Source organism: Haemaphysalis longicornis, unplaced genomic scaffold (genome assembly GCF_048455015.1).
Source record: "Haemaphysalis longicornis isolate Haplotype H1 unplaced genomic scaffold, Haemaphysalis longicornis Haplotype H1 scaffold_196, whole genome shotgun sequence".
In the NCBI taxonomy this organism is placed as follows: Eukaryota; Metazoa; Arthropoda; class Arachnida; order Ixodida; family Ixodidae; genus Haemaphysalis; species Haemaphysalis longicornis.
This window is the reverse complement of record NW_027526291.1, coordinates 227,689-246,928: the sequence shown is the minus strand read 5'-3', so window position 1 is coordinate 246,928 and position 19,240 is coordinate 227,689. Positions and strand designations below refer to the sequence as shown.

General features: G+C 46.5%; 1 long non-coding RNA gene across 1 annotated transcript in view; it reads left to right on the top strand.

Annotated features, from left to right (window-relative positions):
* The window catches only part of LOC144166885 (uncharacterized), a 156,347-nt gene that overhangs the window by 27,894 nt on the left and 109,213 nt on the right, over positions 1-19,240 (top strand). The window contains exon 2 of the long non-coding RNA XR_013321784.1: positions 2,557-2,738. This is a non-coding gene — a long non-coding RNA (uncharacterized LOC144166885). The remainder of the gene's footprint in view (positions 1-2,556; positions 2,739-19,240) is intronic.

The window sequence follows — 19,240 nt, the reverse complement described above, 5'->3', positions numbered from 1 at the left end:
ATGTATGGTTTCCACAATGGGCGTAGCCGCACGTACAATGCCATTGGCCGTACAACCAACATAAAACAAGCTAAGTGTCGGCGGAACATCATTATTGCCATGTTCCTGGACATAGAATCAGCCTGTGACTGCGTAACGCATGACGCCATTCGCTGGGCTATGATGTCTTCAGGTATCGCAGGCCGCATGTATGCATGGGTATCAGACTACCTTTCTGATAGGTATGTCTACATGTCAACAGACAGTGGCCACTTATCACTATACAGAGTGACCCGAGGTGTTCCTCAGGGTGGAGTGATAATCCCCACACTGTTCAAAATCTCCTTTACAGGCCTAGAGAAATGCTTGCCGCAGTCGATCTAAATCTCCGTGTACGCGGACGACATCTGCATATGGTTTGGGCGTAACAGGTGTGTGCTACGGTTGAGGCTGCAGCGAGCAATCGACTCCATTGCAGCGTTCTTGGAAGCACAAAGTTTGGAAATTTTGGTAAGCAGATGTTGCTGCGTTGGCTTTTACGAAGCGGGACCCCACACGCTACGGGCTCACTGCCGGAGGTATTCTCATCCCATACGTTCCTAACTATAAGTTTCTAGGGGTGGCATTTCACAGGTATCTCACCTCGTCACCTCATGTGCGCCATTTCAACGAGAAGCTTGCATCAATCTCCCGCATATTGCGTATGCTCTCCAGTAACTCCTTTGATTCCTCTATTAACTATCTCTTTCGGCTCTACGAACCGCTCTGCGTTGGCCTTATACGCTTAAGCGTCGCTGTTTTGGTCCCTCTCCCTAAATGAATGAACAAGACTCTAGAGACCATGCAAGCACAGATCTCGAGTACGTGCAATGGTGTCCCGAAAACTACCTCTACTTTGGGAACACTGACGGAATGCAAACGGCTGGTACCCTTGGCTCTAAGCACGCAGGAGCTTTTTCACGTGCCACTGTGGATTGTGGTAAGGCAACGATCTCACCGTTTAGCACCAAGTTTGGTCACCTAAGTGCGTGACCTCCGGCCGCAGCATTACCAGCAGCCAGCTCCTGCTTTGCATCCGTCCTGGATGCTCCCGATCACGCAAATAGCGAACACAGTGCTCGGAATTTCACGGATGGAGCAAATTGCAGCTCCCGCTATTGCTTTTTGCCCTTGAGTATATCTATACTCGGTTACAACTCAAGAACGGCACCACCTTATGTATTGTATCACTCCACCAAAGCGCCGGACCCGTGACGTCAGTGCGCGCGCGTTTTGAAAGGGGTTTGCTATGAATGCGTGATATCGTCTGCCTTGTCCCACGCAGTTTGTTTGTCGTCACTGGATTCGTTTCTAAGCATATTAAGTCCAAAAAATCACGGGAACGGCTCACGCCATGTTAAAAATTTACCCAGTAACGCCCTACTTGCGCCACGTGGAGAAACATCCGGCTACGGTGATAAAGCACAGCGGCAACTTCCCGTGCCGTTCTTAAGTTGTCACCGGGTATACCACACATAGGAGCTCACACACATCTGTACACTGACGGGTCGGTGTTATCCACATCATCCACCATCCCCATCGCGGTGTGGACACCTTCATTATGCGCCACCCTGAGTGCCATTCTCATCCAAAAACGGTCCTCTACGGCTAACGAACTTGCAGCTCTGCGGCTGGCTTTCGCCAACGTCACCGAACCACCTGAATGCATGTGGGCCATCTTCACGGACCCTCGGGCTGCACTGCAATGCTGAGCGTCTATTCCGAAAGATCAGCTTGAGTTTGATGTGGATGTTTTGTATCTTTAAGCTCTGTAGGCGCCCCATCGAATAGCACTTCAGTGGCTCCCTGCCCATTGCGGAATAACGTGTAATGTGAAGGCGGACGTTGCAACATCCATAACGCATTGCGAACGTAAGCCACAAAATACCGGTACCATTTTGTCGAAAAGATGCTTCAGCACTTGCCTCGAGCGTGGCATGGAGCATTCGACGACCGATTTGGGCAGACGCATCCCATGTCACTTACACGCGATACTTCCGTTGCAAGATTAACCAATCCACTTCGCCCCTGTGACCACACTGTGATGCGCGTGAGGACCTGCGACACCTCATCTGTGATTGTGCTTCATGTCGTACACAAAGGGTGTCTCTCGCAGTGTCTATGGCCCGGCCGCTCTCCTTAGCGGTAGACCAGAGAGACGTATTAGGTCCGTGGAGTTCTTTTAAGCGTCCTCTCATACTACAAAAGCTTTTCTGGCGTACCTAAAAGACCCAAATTTTGATCAGACCATGTAAATATTTAAAAGCATATGTGTTCCTCTGCATCATTATAATCCCATCGTCACCGCATTCATCTGGTGTAGTAAGCCTTGCAGCCTAGCTGGGCTCACATCAGCAGTTTTATTAAAGATAGTTCTCTCTCTCTCTCCGCTGATCCTTTACCTCCACAAAGTAGAATGACACCTAGTTTTTTCCTAATACACTATTTTCCTCTAGAGGCTTGCGGGACTACAGAAGTTTCTCACTCATGGCGTATCTATAGCGTTCTCTGCTAATAAATATATTTAACGTATTTCAGGCATTTAACAAGTCTCAACCCCTCTGGGTGTACGGCCATAACTTTGACAAGTCGAAGGATGTGGACAAAATTGAAAAAATACCTGCTAACCCTAATGAACCATGCACATTTTACAAGAACGATCATCTTAATTCATCACACGTAAACTTCTCAAGGCACCATTACTTGAGCAACGGCACGAAGTAAGTAATGTAACTTCTGCTCGACAATGATTATGAGTTCAACATTTGACAGTACATGTTGAACCAGGCATTTACTTTTCGAAGACATAATCGCTGATTGATCGCACGGGGCATGCAGCTGATCGTGTAATTTGCTGTAACCTAACAGATTTGTATTTCTTCAATAATTTATTCATTTCATTTGGTCATACTGCAGACCAAGATGCTGGCCACTCCAGGAGGGGCAAAACATAAGTAAAGTACAAACAGCGCATGAATAGGATGCTACTGATAGCATGTTACAGTGTGATGAATGGATAAAATACGGGTTTGGTTAGTGATCGGGTTGTGATGAATTTATTTCGTTGCGGTACCAGTTCCGGTTTCAGTAAATCACGAACCGGTTCGATGAGTTGAATTATCAGCCGTGTGAAAAAGTTCAGTAGTTTTAATTCCCAGTGAAAACTAAATACAAACGAAAATACAATAGTGCTTTTTACCAGAAACAGTGGAATAAATTCGAAGACCGCAGTAAACAGATGGTCCAGATCTTAATGAAAACATACGAAGTAGTGACACTTTTCTAGCCACTTTTTCGCCCACCCATCATGACGTCCGAGGGACTAGTTTGAGTTTTTTATAGATGCCCATTATGCCGTATTAGAAACTAGTTGGTGTTTTTTATAGATGGGTTTGTCCGGTCGGCATTTTTACTTTTGACAAAATTGTTATATAGTTCCTCCTGCACAGTGAATAAATTATCTCAAGTTGGTTGCCGGACAAAACACTTCCCCTTTCTAAAAAAACCAAGAGTGGCTCGGGTCACAGACACTTTGGGCGTACCGCGCACAATTGAAAACTTTTAATCCTGTATAACACAAGCTGATGCGGCTCTTGCCGCAGATATTTTTTGTCATGACTTCCCATACTTTTAAATGACTTAACGTATTTATTCTTGCTTTTCGGAGGAACTTCTTTTCGATAAAAATTACAACATGACACATTTTCGAAAATTCGCCAAATGCCGGCCCTGTTTTCGTGTGTTTAAAACGTCACGGACTTCACTTTTAGTGTTATAATTTGCTATTTCGCATTCGTGAAAGCAATTTCAGTTAATTCAGCAAAAATCATTCAACTTTAAAAAAATAATTGCACTGGAGATAAGTCGAGCATCTTGCTTTAATTCCAAAGCCACTATAAAAAAGACATCTGGGATTTTTTTTCAAAATTTCAGAAACCGAAGGTAAGGTTGTTCTTTATCACACAACGCTGCCTTAATTTCGAATTTTGTCGTAATGAAGCCCTAAATCCCCTTGTAGCGTCATTGAGATGACCTATTACAGTGGTTTGTAAGGAAATTTTGACGTCAACGTAAAACGAGAAATCGCCGGTACAACTTTGTTCAGACGAATCCACAACAATTCGCTTCCTGAGCAAACAACAACAATTCCAGGCATTGTACGCAGTGATGACAAGTTTGTCCACGTGAAAGGTCGGACAAGGAAGGGAAGTCTAAAGAAATCTACCTGTTGTTGTTGTGCCTATTCGATATCTAAAGACAGCGAAAAATGCACGAACCATTCATGTATGACTCCTGCGCGGAATAATTGAAAACCAAGTCATGGGCCTTAAGTTTTCCCACGGAAACAAAATTGTTAAAAAATTGTCACGTTTGATGCAACTGCGTTTAACGTGTTTTGCATGGCAACCGGAAAATTTTGACCAGTTGGTAATGTTCAACGAACGCCGAAATGTCGACACATAGGCGTTTTCGTATTTCGTCTACATCATAAGAAAGACCGCCGAAAGTGCTGATCGGACATGCATCCTTGTAAGATCTCTATATCCACCGAACCAATCCTGCGGACAATACTTGCCAAGTATTTACACTTTCAAGACGTGCGACCGTTTTAAACAACTTATGAAATGTAACCAGAAGGCCCATTTACGGTGAGGGCCTTCGCTGTTGCAGCAATCTTGCAGCCGGAATGCTCCTATACAGTCGCAAAGGAGGAAGAGCAAAGGGGACGTTTCCTATCTCCTGCAGAATGCCAAGACCGTGTCATTTCTTTCACTCAGCCTCGCTGTCCGCACCCGCAACCAGCAGCAACATGTCATTGCAACATAGGTAGGCATACCTCTCCCCATTTTGGGACAACCTACAAAGCGTTGGTAGGGTGTATTTGCTCCGAAGGGAAAATGTATGTGAGAGGTTACGAAGCTGACCTTACGTAAAATGAAGCCTATTGACAATAGAGAGTTTTAGCATAGCGGCTCCCGTACGCTACGCTAAGGTTAGCGGGTAGCGGGTCCGGACTGCGCATGCGCGCGCGGGGAGTGCGAGGAGGTTGCCCCTCAACGGAGCGAAAGAGTGGGCATGGCGAAGGCAGGCCGCGCGGAACTAATCCACCCCACCGTGACGAATTTGCTCTCCCCAGTCGCGGCCCGCTACCCGCCGCCGTAGCGTTAGCGGACGGAGCACGCTATGCTAAAACTCTCTAATGACTGCGCATTATCGACAAAGTGTGGTAGGACATTTTCGTCCTAACCATTATTTCTTTTTTTCGGTTCAGTTCCGGTTCGGTTCAGCGGGATTAAAAAATAGCGGTTTGGGTTCAGTTCCGGCAAAAATGCCAGTTGGTTTCCCATTTTCGGTTTCGTTCAGTTCAAGTTGGACACCCTAGGAGCAGATACGTATAAATGCTGGCCTTATTAAAGCAACCATAAAAACAGCACACGTGAAATCACAGTGCGGCAAAACCGCCGTGCCTCGGCAACACTGGAGCACGCGAAGCTAAAAAAAATCAAGAAATTTTCATACGCAGTTTAAGTAAGTACAACATTGGTTTAGATTACGCTAACTTTTGATACAAATGATTTTCCACACCACGAAAATTACATAATGAGGCAGTTGAAGTCCTATATCCCCATTTTGGATGCTATGTAAAAACTCGAGACGACAAATTTTGCACCTGCGCTAGAGTAAACTGTGTTTATTTACTTGCATAAGTAGAAACAGAGAATGCTTTCTTTTATATATCCCGAAAACTAATCTAACGGCCTTCCTTTGCACATGTTCCCAATTAATGATCCTCCTTTTCGTTAAAAATCCCAGACAACCGCTGAGTATTTGAGTGTCGATCTCACAAAAGGGATATGAGCTGAAATTTTGGCTTTTCCGGGAACCTTTCTTAGCTTTCTTTAAAGAACCATACTTTGTGCACAGCGGCAGAATATCTAACGAAAGTATGGTCTGACCGAGAAAAGGTAATAATAAATGTAACGCCTAATATTTGTACTTTTTCAATGCGCTATTAGTGTGTCATTTAGAACGCCGCAAAACGCACTACGTTATTTTTTTCCGTCTTTCTTCTTCCGCAAACAAATGTGATTAGTTCTCGAAGGTATTTTTCTGAAAACGGCGACCTCATCCGCCGATATGTTTGTCGCGACTACAACGCCTCCGGCAAAGGAAAAGAACGGTATTTGCATGAGACTACACACAGAAAATTCCCGATCGCCGCCATATATTTTCTCGTCGTCCTCTCTACTACCATCTGCGATCACTTCTTTGTCCTCGCGGGAAAAAGTTCCAACAACCTCCCCCCACGGCGAAAAAAAAAACAATGATGCGTAGGGGATAGTAGTAGGGGATAGTCGGGATAGTCGTAGTCTTTGCGCCTGTACTTCCACCAGAGCTGTGGTTCCCTGTATGGTCCGTTTCTAGTCGTTCCGAGCAAACGGTAGCACCGCTGACAGTTCTTTCGCCTGTATTTCCAGGTATGCCGAACAGAAGAAGCCTTCATTCGGTTGCCGTTGCCCTGCTCTTTCCTTCGCGAGTGGAAGCTGTCATGGTCGTGGCGATGACCCCGATGTTTTCCAAGCACACCATGAGCGACGCGAATCGTTTGTTCCACGTTTATGCATCGGTACCGAGAGAGCTGATAGGCAAATCTTGCGATGGGGCGAATGTCATTTTCCTGTCTTGTTTGGTCTTTTACTTTGCTTCACCCACGTTCCGTTAGTTACGGATTCCTTTGATGCCTTCATGTCAGATGGACGCCACAACTGTCTTGGGGATTTTTCGTCAGAAGCGATGGCTATAATTCTGGCTCGGTTTTCGCTTGTTGCCGAATCTTGATTGGACCAGTGTATATTCTCCGCGCAGGCCACTTTATCATCCTTGTCAGGGAAGCAGGAACTTAACTTCGCTGTTGAATCCTTCCACCCGCGCTTGCTACTGGCCGTTTCATAGTAGGTTGGTCTCGGGAGGTCCCGCACAACATTAGGACGTGGACCCTTCTCCGCACGCATGTCCGACTCTTCCTGTTCAGCTTTGACGGTAGCTGTCGGTGTAACTTCATGGACGTCGGTATCGTGGCTTGAGTTTTCAATAGCATTAAGTGGGGAAGTCACAAATAGTGTTGAAGTTTTAAGACGCGGGTCGTCCCGAGAAGCGTCACAGTGCCCACTGACGTTTTGTTGATCGGTTGTAGAATAATCAATTTCAAATGGAGCTCGTTCATACTTGAGACAAAGGGCGTGGAGATCTCTTCGGGGGAACTCCGTCGCTTGCCGTAAGATGGATTGCCAAGTTACGATGAAGTCACGGAACTCAAAAGTGTCCATAAACTCTTGTTCAGCGTACTTGCCAGACAGAAAGGGTTAGATGTCACGGTCGGTGTTGCGTAGTTGTCCTGACTCATAGTCAAGGCGGTCGGTAATGGCGGATATTTCTTCATCCGTTGTGTCCGCATTCAAAATGGCAGCCTTCGCTGCGGAGATCAGCTTCGTTATAGCATAGCGTTGAACCCTTCGATTGCGGTACAGTTGATCTGCAGTAGGCTTCGTTCGTGATTCGGTCATGATGAAATCGGTGTCAGTTCTTTTCAGGCATTGGTCACAACCGTTACGTACATACCGTCGTTCGTCCACCCCGCGGGATTTCAGCACCCGTATGTCGCGACTACAAAGCCCCCGGTAAGGGAAAAGAACGGTATTTACATGAGTTTACACACAGAAAATGCCCGATCGCCGCCATCGTTTCTTGTCGTCCTCTTCTTTGTCCTCGCGGGAAAAAGTTTTAACAATGTTAACATGAACGTGAATAATGACTTTTTCAATTAAGTTATTTAAATAGATCAAATATAAAGGCCTCCTAGTACGATGCCTTGAGGTACACCCGAAGTTACTAGACGAACGGCAGAGAGGTGGAGTACGATCGATTCAATCCGATCGCACCTTGCCTCTCTCAGAATCGCAGTCTCTAAACAATAGGGTTATTCCCCCCTCCCTCAGTGTCCCCCCTTGCAAGTTCACATGTTCGCCATTTTTCCGGCCCGTGGCCACTCGAACGCCGGTCTCTTGAATTCCCATGCAGGAGGTCCAACGAGTCAGAATATCGAACAATTCAAAATGTCCACGATTCGATCTCTTACCTCGTCGGTTCTCTTGACTCCTAGAATATTTTGACTCGCAGTAGACCTTTTGTAATTTTCTTTGGGCTGAGGGGTCGTCTAGTTATTCAAATATTAGCGACGCTAGCTGTGTCACCCTGGGGCGCCTCCGTATTTCTATCCTGGTATGGGCATGGCGTTTCTGATGTAGCGCTGAACTCAGAGTTTTTTCCCCTCGTAACTTAGTGTCTGATGATTTGGAAGGTCTTCTTTAGGTTTTCTAACCTTTGAACCCTGCCTAGCAAATAATTTCCTTCTTTTACAAATTCATCCCCAGTGGTTGGGCTGGTTAGGCTTGCGATTACTGCGGTTTGTTTACATCGCGTTTCGACGAGCGCTGCTTATTATATGGCCTTTCCTTGTTTATAAGTGCGTGCTCGATGCAGCAGGAGGGTTATTTAGCCTGTTTCAACTGTTTAGAGGCCCTGCCAGTGCATGACTTGTTTATTCTGCGATTTCGCTCCGCCGGCTTCGTCGATTAGGGCTACGGTGACAGTGGTTAGTTTAGTTTTGGGCTTTTGGTTGTAACTTTACCAGAAATGCACCTAGCGATCTTATTTTACTAGAACAACTCTCGGAACAATCCTTAAATTACGCGAGAATGGCCTTTAAGGGTCCACCATGTTACGGAAGTCAACGAGGTTTGTTTTAGTTGACGTCTGACCGAACCCTAGGTGTGACTCGACGCGGCCATCCCCGCGCCGAACAAAGAAAACGTTTACGTCTGTAAACTATTAGTGCTAGGAGGTTCAAATTTGCTACAAAGGTACTCTGGAACTATATGAAAGAGGAGTGCGAAAGGATTAGGACTTACATGGTAGATGTCCTGACGAAAATTTGAAATTTAGCGGAACTGCATCCAAACACTTTCGCTGTTACGCCATTACTTCATGACGTCATGACAGCCTAATCGAGGGCTCGCTAGATGTGTAATCAGTTTTTATGTAGAAAATAGAGATGTAGAGTTTTTGCAAAAAGGCGCTCGGGTTACTTCTAACGGCATATTTCCTATGACGTCTTGAAGTCATGAGGAACGTGTTTGGGCGGAGCTGCGCAAAATTTCAAATTTTTGTTAGGAAATCCGCCATGTAAGTTTTAATCATTTCGCATTCTTTTTTGACAAAGTTCTAGAGAACCTTTGTAGAAAAGTTTAACCTCCTAGCACCAACTGGTTTACAGATATCAACGTTATCGTTTTTTTTCGGCGCGGGGATGGCGGCGTCGAGTCGCACCTAGGGTTAGATGTCGAGGCAACTAAAACAAACCTAACTGACCTTGGCAAACGGGTGGTCCCTTAGAAGACCATACTCGCGTTATCGCGGGGCTGTTCTGACAGTTTGGCAAGTTAAGCCAGCTTGCTAGGCGCGTTTTTGGTAAATTTGGAGCCAAAAGCCCAAATGTAAACAAACCACAGTTACTGTAGCCCTAATTGGCGAAGCCACGGGTGGAAAATCGCAGAATAAGCATTGCCTCGGCATGGCCTTTAAACACTTGAAATCGGTTTAAAAAATGGCTGCGTATCTGCTCCTTTCGTTGCAAGTGTCGACAAAAGACGATAGTCTTTAACCACTTTTGCCAAGTAAATGCCTCCCTTCGCTTTTCCGCTGACATCTCATGTTGTTCACCTTGCGTCGCGCTCCTCCCAAGGTAAAGACGCCAAAGGATTGCTCAAATCATTTTAAATTTACCATGTTCCACCATTCCAGGCCGGGCGTCTCGATGCCAACGCTGCCGTACGGCGGAGACGCGCGTGAATCGAGGCACCCTGCTACAATGTTTATAGAACCGCCTTGCCCTACTCCACGTGCGTTCCAAGGAGAACGCGGAACCTATCTAGTGGAACCTTTAGTAACTGTTGCCGGTTGATTTCTTAAAAGGCGCAAGAAGCTATAGTGGCGCAAGCGACAGCGGGCGACGGCAGAGTGAATGTTTTTTCTGCAGTTGAAGTATCTAATTTCGAAAAAAATCAAGCATGTATGATTTTTTTATAAAGGAACACTCCAAATGTCACTTCTGTATTAATTTGTTGTCTTATATTTGCGTAATGTCTTATTCTTCAACAATGTTGACAAGTATGAACAATACACCGGACTAAGACGGGTAGATTTAGCTGTGACTATATAAGACTATTGCGCTGGCCTCGTTTATTTTGGCCGGGTGGCTGAATCGAGTCACAGACAGACAGGCAGACAGACAGACAGACAGACAGACAGACAGACAGACAGACAGACAGACAGACAGACAGACAGACAGACAGACAGACAGACAGACAGACAGACAGACAGACAGACAGACAGACAGACAGACAGCTTAAAATTTCTGGGTTTAAGTAGCCCAAGAAAGACTATCGTCTTTAGAAACATTTCTGCTGCATAAAACAGGCGCTTAGAAACAACGAAAGGCTGAATAACAACAGCGCTCATCGAAACAGTCCTTCCGACGTGAAATTGTGACCAGTGGCACATCCCCCGACCATGAACAAATTATGAACTACAAATGTTAAAATACTCTGTTTCACACATACTAAATAGGTTCAAGCTGACAGAACAGCACTCGAGTCTAATTTCAGGTAGGGATATATTAAACATGTTTATATCCTGAGCTATAACCCTAGAGAAATTACATCGAGTCCTGGTAAATGCATGCAAATTCCAACGGTGTACTCCTTTCTTTTATAGTGTTTTACTGTGGTATAAGTGTACTTTTCGTAGTTATTTTTCTTCTTATAATGATATCATGTGCTTATAAACACCCAACTGTGCATGTAAGCTGTAATTGATAAATAACCACTGGAATGTTATTTTCTTTTCTTTCAATAAACCGAAGGACCGGATGGGGTTTGCTGTGCCATTGTTCTGCTGCCTTGTACGGATGGGAGGTGGGGCTAGTCAAGCTGCTATACAGCAGCCTTTGTCTTCTTTTCCGTGCCCCAATTTTTTCTATTTTGTATAAACCACAGTGTGTCGTTGTGGTGAAATAAACTTCAAACTTCGAACGTCGGTAAGAACCAAATGGGAGAAAGTTCAATGGGAAAATTTGTAATAGACAATCGCAACAGTCGATGAGATACAGTAGGATTTGCAGAAAGAAAACACCAGAGATTCATGAATGCATTCTTCTACAAATGAAAGAATAGGATACGGGCACTGAAAAGTCCTGATCATACAACAACAAACGAAATTGAGTTTATTTAAAGTGACAACCCAGGTATTGTGCAAGACGAAGAGTTTCTAAGTGAGATTCGGTGCAGAGGTCATGGATGGTTAGAAGCAAGCTGGTGCTGAATCACAAAACAAGAAGACGAAAATTCAAGAAACCTAAGAAAACTGGCATGGAGACAGTCAGATCCAGATTGCTGGAGTTTAAAATAACGCTTCAAAACAAATTCGCGCTTCTAAACGAGCAGAACGAGATCAGTGTATACAGGCTAAATTGGCAACCTAACAACGGCGATAAGAGAATCAACACCAACTGTGCGAGAAGCAACAGGTAGGGAACAAACCGAAAAACAAAATAGGAAAAAAGGGAACTCATTGCCAAGCGTAATGTAAAAACGTAAAGTACGGCGCATTAGATAGAATTCGCTGACCTGTCGAAACTGATTAACAAAAGTAAAAAAAAACGACATTCGTGCATATAGCATGGAACTGATCGAGGAAACGCTGCAAATAGGGGGAAGCTTGAAAGCAACTAAAAAGAGGTAGCCATCGACAAGTACAGGATTTACGTACTCAGAGACGACCAGGGTAACATTAGGCACAGCTTGCACGATATAATAAAAGAAGCATAACTATTGTACACCAGTTTGTACAGTCACGTTAGACCATGAGAAACTGCTGAGTACATATTCAACTAGCGATGTCAGATTAGTAACTAAAGAGGAAGTAGGAAAGGCTATGAAAGGCAGGAAACGACGAAAAGCTGCAGGTTACGACGTCATAACAGTAGATCTTGAGAAGGATGGAGGAGATATTGTACAGGAACAGCTTGCAGTACAATTTTCAGAATGATTAGACTTAAAACGTTCCCATAGCCTGGAAAACACACCAAAATCAGCCTGATTCATAAGAAGGCAGATACAAGGGCCTCAAGAGTTACATACCCATCAGCCTCCTCTGTTATTTACAAGCTGTTCACCAAAATTATAGTTACCCGAGGTGACCGCCCAGATTAACAACCGCCCAGAGACAGGCTGCGTTCAGAATAGGGTACTCAGGCATGCATCACATCCATGTCGTCAATAAAGTGAGAGAAATATCCGCAGACTACACTAAACCCCTTTGCATGTAATTTATAGATTACGAGGAAGCTGTTGATTCCGTACTCACCGCAGCAATGCTAAAAGCATTAAAAGACCGGGGAATTGAGAACTACATAAGACTTCTAGAAGACATTCGGATGTAGCAACGTTCGGACGTTGCCACCGGTTCCACCGTTTGTACCATCCCGCGTGCGAACAAAGGTCGTCCTTAGCGGGACGTGCCCAAGCCGACTTTGAAGCGCCGCCAACGTTGCCGGAGGCGACACGTACGCGCTGGGAGTGAACAATGACCGGCCGTACTAACTTTGTTCCCAACGCGCCATTCCTTCTATCCACGCACCCCGCGGGGGTATAAGAAGGTACCGAAACAAGCCGACGGGGTCGCCTTCTCCACCATATGCCAAGCGATCCCGCTGAAGGAAGCTGCCGTAGTAGTTATCCGATAGCGCGCTCCCGCATTCCGGCCCAACAACGAGACCGGGAGGAACGCCGCACCTGCGGAAGCCTTCTCATTGACAGACCAGAAGGTAGGAACTGTAGCACGCGTTTTCGGTTAGGCGTGGTACTGAGTCGTACGGTACTGGTGGTAAGGAGAGGTGCGTTACTGGCACTGAGTGGTACTGAGACACGGAGTACCCGAGCAGCTTGTAGCCGATCAAGGCACCAACTTTGTATCGCAGGTGATGACGGAGGTGTACGACCTTTGGTGTATAAAAAAATGGCACACCACCGCGTATCACCAGGTGTGTAACGCGCAGTAGAAAGTTGGAATCAAACACGACTGACCGACTCTTTACGTAGCACACGACCATCGAGATAGGTACAAGTGGCTTCCTTTCGCTGTGCACGCATCGTTTTCCCCCTTTACGGCCGCGACGCCACAATCCCGGCCGTTGTTGGCGACAATACTAAGTGCACTGTAATATCACAGAGGACTGCCGTGCGGAGCTGGCCCAACACCTGTCAATGTCGCACAAGCTCGCAGGGTAGTTATATAACAAAGCGGCGGAGAAAAGAAACTCGCGCATAGATAAAAAGAGCCAATACGCCGGCTTTCACGAAGGCGACAAGGTCTACGTCAAAGTAGAAAGCCAGGCCCGTGGTCTGGCGAAGAAGCTCGCGCCGAAATCCGGAGCAGAACAGGTAAGGGTTGGGAAGCACAGGGCAAGAACTCCCACATAATGAAAAGTGAGGTACCCCTGGCACTAAAAAGAAAAATCTACCACCCTGTCATACTCCCGGTGATGGCATACGGAACTAAAAGGTTACCAAACAACTAGAAGGCAAACTTAGGTCTGCCCAATGGGCCATAACTCCTAACGAATAATGTTAGGAGTACCTCTCAGGGACAGGAAACAAGCTAGCTAGACGAGAAAAGAAACTAGAGAAGAACATATCACAGTACAAATAAAGAAAAGGAAACCGACTTTGGCTTGCCATGTAATGAGAGGAACTGACAAACGGTGGACAATTAGGGTAACATAGTGGATACCAAGAGATGGCTCTAGAAGAAGGGGAAGGCCATTAACCCTATGGAGGGATGAAATAAAGAAATTCGGGACTAAACTATGGAATCGAGCCGCGTAGGACAGGATCGCTTGTAGGTCAGTGGAAGAGGCCTTCGTCCTACACTGGACTGGAGCCGGTGATGATGGTGATGATGATGATGATGGTGGTGGTGGTGGTGGATTTTCGGACTCGTTGAATATCCTGACTCGTTCCATCTCCTCACTTGATGGATCTTTTGACAAACATTGAGGCTTTCGATGTGTTTAAGGAGAGTCAAAAGGTACAACCAGTCAAGAGGTCCAAGCTTTCAAAGCCACGCGAAAGCACATACTTCCCACCTCTCCGCCTGCCCGCTATATATCATGATTCAATTTTTTTCTAAGAACAAAACAGAACACCTGCTAATGCATCTTTCATTATTACGGTCGATTTAGAGTGTGCCTATCAGCTCGCTTTGGAGCTTTTCCTTTTCTTCGGAAATGACCTTGCTCTCCACGTAGAGTAGAGCACAAGCTCAACGCTTAGAGTGTGATGATAGGCGGCCTGATATAAGAGTCTTTTCAACAAGGTTTTCGTGCTCCCTCAGCCTACAATTTACACGCCTAATTGTCTGGCCGATAGCTTAGGAAGTGCTTCTGGGGGCAAACAAGATGACATCAACCTCAAGGCAAATGCGCATTTTCTTTAGACTGCGCGCAATTTTATCCATGTAGGACACTGCGACGAACTTTTTTTCTTTTGCCTTATTGGGTGCCGGTTGTAATGTCCACATCTCTTTCAGCAAGTTTTCATTCAATTGCTCAAACACGACATAATGCCCACTCTGACGAATTTGGTGTGGTTGGAAGGGTTTCAGAAAAAGCAGATTTGTGGTTGTGGGCTCACACAACCCTTAAACGTGTTCTTCGGTAAAATGCAAGAAAACTCTCCCGTAACGCTGAGGGACAGCTGCGTGCGCTGCCTGAGGAGGGCACAAAGCGGCGTTTGCTCTGATTATAGGGAACGGACGCTTGCCGCGGTATTAGCAGTGCGCGCTCATTTTCCCTATCATGTTCCGAATACTTGGTGTTGTTTGGTCCTAAAAAAATCTCGTGTGAAGGGTCATGCCGTAATTACTTTCTGCGTTCCTGGCTACCTTTCTGGCTAAAGAATAAACGACGAAAAAACCTTGCTATTTCGCTGTCCTTCTGATGTGGAGCTCCAGCAAGACTGAAGCGGGCCACTCTCCCAAAAGAAGTTATCGAAGTTAGCCTTGATTTACTTAATCACAGTGTATGCGGAAACAAGCTGAGACGACTTGCGAGCAATTTTCACTAAACGGCGGGCACGTGTTGCTACACAACACAACCTATGTATGGACGCGGCGCCGTGGCATATCTTCCTGCAGAATGAACCGTGACTGTGTGTCACCCTGACTTGTTGCACACGTGCAGCCCGCTGAGATGCTAGCCTTGACCGGGTGTGTGATCCACATGTCTGATTACCGACCAGTAGCGTTGACGCTTCGGCACTCAATCCCTTCATTCGCACCGCAAAAAGGACCTTGGAAATTAAACATGCCCATTGTGCATAAGAACACGGCGCGCGGTAGTGTGGAACGCGCGGTGCTTTCCTCACTAGTGGTACGAATGTGAGCTGGTGGAATTCACGTAAAAAAATTGCTATCCTTCAAAATGACATTTTAGAAAAACAATACAGCTAACAGTGCGTAATACTGTCACGCGTCTCAAGCGGCAGAGAAATAAAGCTTGGTTTGAAGCATTCGATTTCCACACAATATATTTACAACACCAAAACCTCAAACGAACGCGATCATAAACTCACAAGCATATCACACTATACACAAAAAAGAAGCACAGCCTCACACTATCAAAAATGTACTCCTAAAGTCACTATAACACATTAACTGTCTATTCCAAATTCAAACACATCCTACCGCTGGTACCACGATGAACCAGGTTCGATGCCGATGACGTGGCCCAGTGGGTAGGCTTCCGCGTTGCCGAACGTCGCAGCACGTCGTGATGGCCCGTGTTGGTCGTCAGTGGTCCAGATGACCGCGTTCGATAGCACGGCTTCGCTGAGCTGCGCGGCTCAGCAGGGGGCCAGCAGTGCGAAGCTGCTGGTCACAGGTGGTCCCGAGCTGCCCGCTGCCAGACGGTGCGATGCCACTGGTGCGTCGTGGGGCACGGCCCGATGGGTCGCCGGCGGTGCGATGCCGCCGGTCAGCAGGAGGCCAGCAGAGCGAAGCCGCTGGTCATAAGTGAATCCGAGCTGCCCGCTGCCAAACGGTGCGATGCCGCTGGTGCGTTGTGGGGCACGGCCTGAACTTGCCACCGTTCCTCCCAAGACCTCGTTCCACTCTGTCCACTCCAACTTCGTCGTCCTCCTCTTCACCTCGCATTCTACCGTGTGAGGCTCCCATTTGCTGGTCCACCTTGCCTCCTCCTCCTCTTAATTACTCTGTGTATGTTCGTCATTGGCCCCTTCCAAATCCTTCTCGCATCCCATACTCTGATTCTTCTTTCTCTGTGTCTTTTTTTTTCATCATCTTCTTCTCGGCCAATCCCCTTGGGGTATGGGCTCTTCTTACCACATGACATTACCCCCCGAAATTGAAGAGTGTTTTTTTTTCTTTAAAAGAACTGCTACACACCACGCTTGTTCATGGAAACAAAGTCCGCAGTCAGCATGTCACAACAACACCAGTCCTATTAACCTACTACATCAGTCCTACTAAACTACTAATATGCATCACACAAGGAGTTCACTGTTCACCAAAACCAACTTCAAATCCTACTCAATCACAACACGTAACACTAACAGACAACACTTTCCCATCCTCTTACCCTAATCTACTGATGCAATCTGCAACCTGAGGAATTATGCACTGTCGGTAACTGACAGTAATGTTAACAGGACCTGAGATCGGAAAAACTAATAAGGAACATTTGTTGACATTCATATAGAGACAAATACTGTCCAACCAGGAGGCAATAATGTTCAGATAAGACTGCAATAATTCGTAAAGAGATTTAATGTCAGGTGTGGATGCAAAAAACGCAATATCGTCGGCATATACATATGTAGAGACACCAGAAACCACTGGAATAGCGCTTACAAGGATGTTAAAAAGAACAGGGGAAAGGACGGCCCCTTGCGGTACGCCCCTAGACTGTGGCCGCTGTGAGGAAGTAACATTAAATTTTACACAACTGAACTGTCTGTCTCTCAGAAATTCACAAATCCAAGCTATGATGTACCTTGGGAAGTTTAAGACTTGTAACTGGGACAACCACACAGGGTATTCGACGCTATCAAAAGCTTTTGCTACATCTAGTGTTACTAGGGCCGAAAACTGGTTAGTGCGACGGGCTAGTTTAATCCGGCTTTGAAGGTCCATATGCGCACTCCAAATCGAACACCCAGGGCGGAAACCAATTTGTCTTGGGCTAAAGATTCTAGAACTGGACACCAATTGCATTATGCGCTGCTGCAAAATCCGCTCGTTTAATTTAACCACGTTAGATGTCAACGCAATAGGCCTGACGTTTTCAATCAAGAGGCCCTGACCAGCATTCTTAAGTACCGGGTGTATTTTGGCGAGACGCCAGACATCGGGGTTCCATGCATGCCTAATAGAATAATTGATCATGTTAAGTAAATGATTGGGAGCCTCGTCAAATAATAATTTCAGCATTTCAGTTGTAATGCCATCTGGGCCAGGAGCTGCAGCAGTCAATTTAGTCATGACGTCAGCGAGCTCTGAGAGCGTTACCTCTATGAAGTCGTCTACCACGTCTGGTGGAGTAAATGACATCGCTAAGGAAGATGAAAAACGAGCTTGAAGCCCATCAGCTATCGACTCTAGGGACTCTGAGAGTTCACCTGAAGATAGCACCACAGAGTCTGTTATATCTGGAGAGGGTACTGCATTCCGCGATCGAAGAAAGCGAAAAAGCGCACGCTTATTGTTAGGCTTGGAGAGACACAAAGATCGATCTGTGTCATAAGTATGTTTACCATTAGAAACAGCCCGTTTGAATACCGCTGAAAAATATTTGTAGTTACCACAGTTAAGCAGGGATAGGTTCTGGCAAAGTTTCTTCCAGGCCGCCTTTCTACGTCTAAAGCTGCGCGAACATTCTTCGTCCCACCAAGGACTAGGCAATCCTGACTTCTTCGACATCACTTCAAATAAGGACGACTGAGCTGAAGTGGAAAGGGCGGAACAAAGGCCTGTCGCACATTCAGCTTCATTTTGTCTGACCAGAAAGGACAGGGACTCCTTAAGGGAGGTTTGAAACCTGTTATAGTTAAAGGGGCACTGATACAAGATTTTGAAGGCGAAATAGCTTCGGAGATAGATTGGTGGGAACACATTTACATTATCTGCAAAATATCAGCGGCGAATACAGCCTAGAACATATTTAAAATCAATTTTAAAGTGTGCGAAACGCAACCGAGCAGCCAGCAGAGGACCACGCGCAATCGACATCCCGAGGATATTGTGTAAATAAACAACGTCCAAACACGTCACGAGTTTGTGTTTGCCGCTTCCGCACTGCCGGCGTTTTTCGCCGGCTCGCCCGGCTCGCCGCTCCAATCGGAGGGCCGGAGGACGGAGCTTCTGCTCTCGAGAACGAACGACTCGATCGTTGGCGGCGGAGGCGCCGTGATTTCGTCAGCTCATCGGGCAGCTGGCCGCGACCAAAGTTCTACAGCGATTCCAGGCACTCTGTTTCTATTACTGTTTATTACCATTGGATGCAAAAACGCGCCGGAGGCACGAAAAACCCACTGAGCTAGCCGCACGGTCGCTGTGCAGGCGGCGGCCACGGCCGCGAAGTGGCCCAGGCCGGCGCCAGTAGCTCGAGTGATAGCTTGTTACCGCTGCACGAAATTGTCCCCAAGTCCCGACCATGGTGGCTTACATGAGAAAGGAGTTAATGATGCCATGGCGGGTTGCATTAAAAATTGTCATCTGCACCGCTTACGAGAGCGGCACTCGAATATCCGCCGCAGCGCTAAGCCGAACACATCTGTAGGCGGACCTGTAGGCAGACCGGCCGGCTGCTCCCAGCGCGTGTCTTGCCACCCACCGTCTCGAGCGTCGCGCGTCGTTCTTTAGCCGCGGTAGCATTTGCACTCGCAGCGCCTGCATTACATCCACGGTCGCTTTTAAAGACGATAGTCTTTCTTGGGCTACTGAAACCCAGAAATTTTGGTCTGTCTGTATGTCTGTCTGTCCGTCTGTCTGTCTGTGACTCGATTCAGCCACCCGGCCAAAGCAAAAC